Here is a 7,785-nt window from a genome sequence, read left to right as displayed (position 1 = left end):
TAATTTCAATTGTAAATGTATGCAAAGCATCGCTATGCTCTATTTTTTGGTATAAGAATTGTGAATTTGCATTGTATACAACAAAACGTTCATATTCTGATTACTCAAATTTTTTTACAGATTGGAAAAATTCCTAACAATAACAAAGTTACATAAGGTTTTACACTTTAATGCTAATGTAATTTTTACAATGGTCTACGAGTCTCCAGTGTCTACCAAACCAACATGATTTATCGTTTGTATTTAAAAACATTCAAGTTTTTCATATAAACATACATCAGAACTCAATGTTTGAAAATACATATGGTCCTCCCCCCGTCTGGGCATATATCAAGGGGGTTTAGCTAGAACATATTCATAATTCAATATGTAAAACCTCCCCCTCCACCCCCCACACCCACCCGTCCGTACTTAAATTTTTAAATCAACTTATTTTGTTATTAATGTTTAATCACTAAAATTTAGCTTAAGTTTAAAATTTGAACAGATTTCACCTTTCAATTAAAAAGAGTCTCATAATTAAAATGATTTTAGAACTTTTCGTTAAAATATATCTACAATGGACACTTAAAACTCCGTTGTAAGTAAGCGTTCAATGCAATTAAAGAGGGGCCAGTGCAAGTAACATTTATATTTTTTTCTGATTATTTCTGCAGTATAAATACGCAAGCTTCTTTTCTAGGGAAACCACAATTAAAAATGACAAAGTTCTAGAAAGAAAAACATGGATATTGAATATCTAATTCATTCTTGACCAAATAAGGCCGTGCCTTGTATATACCATTGTGAATTGAACAGACCAGATTATTTAAAATTACAAAGGCATGTAATAAAATGCCTTTCTCCCATAATCCTACAACTCTCTCTATATCCTTAGCTATGCATCAAACCGGATACAGCTCTCTCTATATCTTTAAGTATGTATCAAATCAAGAAATAACTCTCTCTATATCCGTAGCTATGCATCAAACCGGATACAACTCTCTATATATCTTTAAGTATGTATCAAATCAAGAAACAACTCTCTCTATATCCGTAGCAATGCATCAAACCGGATACAACTCTCTATATATCTTTAAGTATGTATCAAATCCGGATACAAATCGATCTCTCTATATCTTTAAGTATGTATCAAATCAAGAAACAACTCTCTCTATATCCGTAGCAATGCATCAAACCGGATACAACTCTCTATATATCTTTAAGTATGTATCAAATCCGGATACAAATCGATCTCTCTATATCCGTAGCTATGCATCAAACCGGATACAACTCTCTCTATATCTTTAAGTATGTATCAAATCAAGAAACAACTCTCTCTATATCCGTAGCTATGCATCAAACCGAATACAACTCTGTCTATATCTTTAAGTATGTATCAAATCCAGATACAACTCTTTCTATATCTTTAAAATCCAGATACAACTCCCTCAAACGCTGTATTCTCTACCTACTACCTAGAGTAATACAGCTGACCGCAATGAAACAGATTTCATATTCAACTGATTTAATTAGGTATAACTGAACAGCGGGTCAGACAGGTAAAAGTACGAATATCTAAATATTTTAGTACTTTTATGTTTATTACAAGATTTAATACCGACAGTTTTCTAAACATTTTTTATTTTTTTCTAAATATATTTAAAAGATTCATAGAATTGCAAAGAACAAGAGGGGAGGGCTTGGGGGGGAGGGGAGAAAGGGGGCGGAAGGGGGAGTGGGGAGGGGAGAGGGTTGGGAGAGGATAAAAGGGTCAGAAGGTCATGTTAAAAATGGTGAATATGTTGAAATCAATGTAGTGCATACCATCAAAGCCTAGTCAGATACGTGTGCAAAACTATTTTGCACAATTCTCTGCCCTATAGTGTGCAAATCTCTTATTTGCCTAATATAAGTAGACAGATTCAAATTCGCAAGTCTTGGGAAATATAACCTTTATTTTCTAGCAAGTAAAGAAGGATATTAACATTTATAACTGTGCAAATATGATGTCTAAGGCTTGATCCCTATAAAGGAGTGATAAAAAATCAAATTATTACAACAGTCAGAAATGGATTTCAGTACCATGGTAAAACAAGCTAAAAATTGTTTAAAAAAATTTTAAACATTTTTTTATTTTGATTTCATCAACTCCTTGCATTAATTTTTAATTCGAACAATAATCTATATCTTATGCAATATTTCTAAACAAATGTGATTCAATTTCTTTACAAATGAACGAATTATTTTAATAAAATCCACGAAATTTAATTGAAAACCGGTTTTCTCCGCATACTTGAACATTTTTCTTCTGTAGATGCATAAGAATAACGCTAGAGACCCCCACAGAAGTTTAAAAACCTGTACGAAAATTCTAGATAGTTTTCGTCGGTCTTTTTAGGACTACAGTTTTATTACATTTTGGATATTGTCTTTCTGATTTTGAGATTTGAATGTGTCTGTCTATTAATTGAAATTTACATCAAGATTATATGATCCCTTTTTATATTTAAGAAGACTGAATCACTTGTAGTTTAAATGCACCTTTTCCAATCATTATGGAAATCTCTACATTTTTTCAGGCTGACTATTAGGCCGACAGGAGTAAGACAATAATAACAATCACATATATTGTCTATATTATAAGCACTATCTCTTGATGGTATTTTTCAAAATAAAAAATGTGTTTTCATGATTGGAAGCCGATAAATCATAAATGTTTCAGATGTTGCAGGTTTAGCTCTGTGTTCAATCTACGAACCGATAAAATTATGGACACAATGGTGTTAAGGTTTATCCACAAAGGATCAGACTGTATAAGACGACCCAAGACTCTAATAATAATTACGAATAATTATATAATATCATTTCACAAATAGTAGCCTTATTACTTCTTAGGATAAAGCCACCTGAGCCCGCGATTTAAAAAACTCGGGAAAATACGGCTCGGGTCCAAGATGTTGTTAGGCCTTATTTACGGCTTGAGCTTTCGGATTCAAGCTGAATCCAAAAACCAGTTTAATATTATATTTGGTGGATTTTCAGGGTTGCAATTGGCGCATTCCGGATTTTGATGAGAACAAGACTCAATATTGAGCCTTATTCTCCACTAAAACCAACCAAAGTCGGTTTTATTTTCATTAAACCGAACTCCTTAAGTCGAGCCGAAGATCTTGCAGCTGTCAATCACGTGACACAAGCTGTCGTCAGAGATGGGTCGAAGATCGGGTCTTAAAGTCGGGTTTAAGGAATTACGGCTCGAGCCGAAATTTTTAAATCGCGGGCTCTGTAGATTGCGAGAGCTACTGTAGTTGTGAATTCATGTGATCCCCTATTTATAATGCTGGATCTTCAACTCACAATGGTACCCTTGAAAGCTGTATCTCATTAAGTATTCATGATTTTGTTTCTTGAAAACTGAGCTTTTTATTTGAAGTTTTTCTACAACAGTGACTTCCGCATTTATGAATCAGAATTAAACACTTTCAATCTAAAAGAACGATGGTATCTTCCATATTATTAATTAGATGAAGGTTGTGAATCCTTGATGTTGAAACATGTTATAAAGCAAAGAGTATTTAGCTTAAAAACCAACTATACAAGAAGAATGGAGGTTCTGCACTTTTTTTTAGGATCTTAATTGGAGTTTAACAGTCTTCCTTCTATTCCATAGTTTTATGGGTCCAACTCCACTGTATCCTCCGAAAGACGTTTGTTTTCGTAATGTTATTGAAAATAAAAATCTTGTCATCTCCTATTCAACTTAGATTACAAAACTAACACCTTTATGAATGGATGAGACTTCAGAGACAACTGTACGGAAAACAAAAAACGCACTATAATGTCGTCATCATTTTCCAAATTTATGCCTAAACGATTTTTCAAATCGTTCGTTCTTTGTTCTTTCTATGATTTTTATAAACTTAAAAACCAAATTTTTCTGGTGCCATTTGAAATATGTTTTAATGTAAACAAAAAGTTCAAGCTAAATTGTTCCCTCTCAGAAAGAAGTTTTCACGTTTTATTTATTTAAAAATCAATAAAAAACATTGGCGCGAAGCTACCTGATTTCCAAGTAGCAGATTATTCAGCCCAGGCTGTCAGACTTTGAGTGTATTATATTACATGTTTCTTACAAAGTACGCATTCCTTCATGCCTACAAATATTTTGGGGTTCAATAAAGATTATTAATATATTATACAGTACTTATCTAACCCTTGCACAACATAAATATTCAGACGGATTCTAACTTCAGTTTAGAAGAAACATATTTATTATGATCTAATTACAAAACGGAATATTCTTAAATGCAGAAATATAAAGCTTAAACTTAATAAGTGCAGAAAGTTGTAAACAACGAGGGTTATGTGCATAGTTTTGTAATTTATAAGAAAATATTTTTTTAAGAATATTCAACCTTACGATACTGTTCCATTTCACGCTCAAGTTTCTAGGATCTAGAATCTAGGATCTAGAATCTAGGATCTAGAATCTAGAATCTAGGATCTAGAATCTAGGATCTAGAATCTAGGATCTAGAATCTAGGATCTAGAATCTAGGATCTAGAATCTAGGATTTAGAATCTAGAATCTGGATTATAGAGTTCATATTCTGGACTCCCAATTTACAAAATTAATCTCTTAGATTCTAATTTCAAGTATATACATACAGTTTTGTCATCTATCTTTTTTTTTAATGTATCCACCATGTTTAATTAAATATAAAAATGTTCATGTTTTCTGATTCTCCCTGTCTCCCTTTGCTAATTTAACTGTCATGAATCAGCAGATTATAACTAGTTGCAAAAACTTTGCTTAATATCATGCTCATGGATAAAAAGGTTGCTAATTTACAAATCACTAATCTAATCAGCGCTTTCAGACAATATATTAAATAGGAAAGTATTAAAAAGTAAATTTAATAATTTAATAAAAAACGACAATATCTTTCGTGCACATTGTCTCGCAGAGTAGAGTACCGGTGTGAATTAAACACGACCAACGTCTAAAACCATAAAATGTCACTTTATAAAAAAAATCCTGACATATTTTTTTATCAAGTGACATTTTGACATTTAAATACGAAAAAATGACATACCACCCTGCAGTTGTGATTTTGGCGCAGTTTACACCAATACTAAACAAGTGTAAAATGATACCGTTTAGCACTGTAACCAAATACAGCAATTTGTAACCAACCTAAGTGAAATATATGACCCAATCCAGCAATTTGTAACCAACCTAAGTGAAATATATGACCCAATCCAGCAATTTAATATGCTTCAAAGCAACCTGTGTATCTGAAGAATTTCTAAATCATTTCATATTTTTCCTTCGGTTTCTTACTCAAACATCTTCAAGCTTTAGAATATATGTTTTTTCAAACAATTTGTGTTTAACTAAAGTGAGTATTGGTATTTTTCTTGAAAATTAAAAAAAATTAAGCTGAAAGCTATATCCAAATAATGCACTTTACTCTAGTTCAAGAATTGATTTATAATTGTTTCAATTAAAGGATTTAAATTTTGAATGAACTGTTGAGGGAAATTGTGGTTAAATTAATTATATCGAATGATTGCGGATGTGGATTGTAGATATCCGGTTTTTTGCAAACTTAAAGGGACTAGGCGTCATTTTAAATGATTCTTCAAATCAAAACGGTTCAACTTTAAAAGCCAAACGAAGTCACCAAAGGAATCAAGTCTTAGGCACAAACTAAAATTTTCTAATCCCTATATCTCTGCAACATGTTTTGTGTAAATCTTTGAGATATTGATATTTATTATTTAATTTAACAGTCTGAAATATGTCTACGAAATTGGGTTCAAAAGATAAAGGAATTAGAAAACCAAAGTTTGTGACAATGACTCAAATTTCTTTTTTCCCTTTTTTTTTTGTCTGTGTTGCACCAACTCACAAGTTTCTTTTTAGGAAAACCCCGAGAAAAAATTTGTCGCCAATTAAATTGAAGTTCAAGTTAAGATTAAGACCTGTGCAATATTTTTATAGCCGTTTTAGATAAAACTGTGGGAAAGATATTAATGATACCAACCAAATGGTCTTTATTGACATTGTTATAGTTTATAACCAGGAACTATTGAATAGAGAGAGTAGAGTAGAGTAGAGTAGAGTAGAGTAGAGTAGAGTAGAGTAGAGTAGAGTAGAGTAGAGTAGAGTAGAGTAGAGTAGAGTAGAGTAGAGTAGAGTAGAGTAGAGTAGAGTAGAGTAGAGTAGGGTAGAGTAGAGTAGAGTAGAGTAGATTAGAATGGTTTAAGGTATTAATATCAGTCTGATAGCATCTTGTAACATGATACTGTATCATAGAGTACACCTTCTCACATCCAGGCTAGTTTAATACTTCACTACGCATTCCAGCAGTTAACCCTTTATACCTGGACCATTATTATAGCCTTCTGCCCACCCTAGACTAGTTTAATACTTCACTTCATATTCCAGTAGTTAACCCTTTATACCTGGGCCATTATTTAAGCCTTCTGACCACCCTAGACTAGTTTAATACTTCACTACACATTCCAGCAGTTAACCCTTTATACCTGGATCATTGATTGAGCCTTCTGCCCACCATAGACTAGTTTAATACTTCACTACACATTCCAGTAGTTAACCCTTTATACCTGGACCATTATTATAGCCTTCTGCCCACCCTAGACTATTTTAATACTTCACTACACATTCCAGCAGTTAACCCTTTATGCCTGGACCATTATTATAGCTTTTTGTATACACTAGACTAGTTTAATACTTCACTACACATTCCAGCAGTTAACCCTTTATACCTGGACCATTATTATAGCTTTCTGCACACCCTAGACTAGGTTAATACTTCATTACACATTCCAGTAGTTAACCCTTTATACCTGGACCATTATTATAACCTTCTGCCCACCCTAGACTAGTTTAATGCTTCACTACACATTCCAGCAGTTACCCCTTTATACCTAGACCATCATTATAGCCTTCTGCATACCCTAAACTAGTTTAATTCTTCACTACACATTCCAGCTGTTAACCCTTTATACCTGGACCATTGATTGAGCCTTCTGCACACCCTAGACTAGTTTAATACTTTACTACACATTCCAGCAGTTAACCCTTTATGCCTGGACCATTATTAAAGCCTTCTGCCCACCCTAGACTAGTTTAATCCTTCACTTCACATTCCAGCAGTTAACCCCTTTATACCCGGATTTATCTGTCTGGGTGTCTGAACAACTGTGTATCTATCTGTATGGGTGTCTGAATGTCTGTGTAATTATATGTGTGTGTGTCTGAATATCTGTGTATTTAAATGGGGGTTGGAGTGTCTGTGTATCTGTGTGTGTGTGTGGGTGTGTGTGTGTGAGTGTGTGTGTGAGGGTGTTCATGTGTGTGTCTGAATTTCTGTGTATTTATATGTGAGTGTGTGTGTCTGTCATGTATCTATCTGTGTGTCTATTTGTGTGTATCTGTCTGTGTCTGGGTGTCTGTGTATCTGTCTGTGTCTGTCTGCATGTCTGACTAACTAAACCTTCATCAATCCTACCTACTAAAGGTGTGTGATGTATGCAATTATTGTTTTTGCGTACTTTAACCTTAGCTGAAATTTTTACCTCTGAGCCCAAAACTTAAGACAGGGTATCGTTCAGAAAACCAGTTTTAAAACCCGGGTTTCACGAATGGGACTAGGCAGTTTTGTGAATATCAATATTTTTGTTATGAAATATTATTTTATTCAGTTTGTTTATATTCTCAATTTTTTGAATCTCTTAAATCAAAGTCTACACAAATGTTAAGACCCCGAAAAGG

Source organism: Eurytemora carolleeae, unplaced genomic scaffold (genome assembly GCF_000591075.1).
Source record: "Eurytemora carolleeae unplaced genomic scaffold, Eaff_2.0 scaffold199, whole genome shotgun sequence".
NCBI classification, from domain to species: Eukaryota; Metazoa; Arthropoda; class Copepoda; order Calanoida; family Temoridae; genus Eurytemora; species Eurytemora carolleeae.
Note: the sequence above shows the minus strand (reverse complement) of the source record.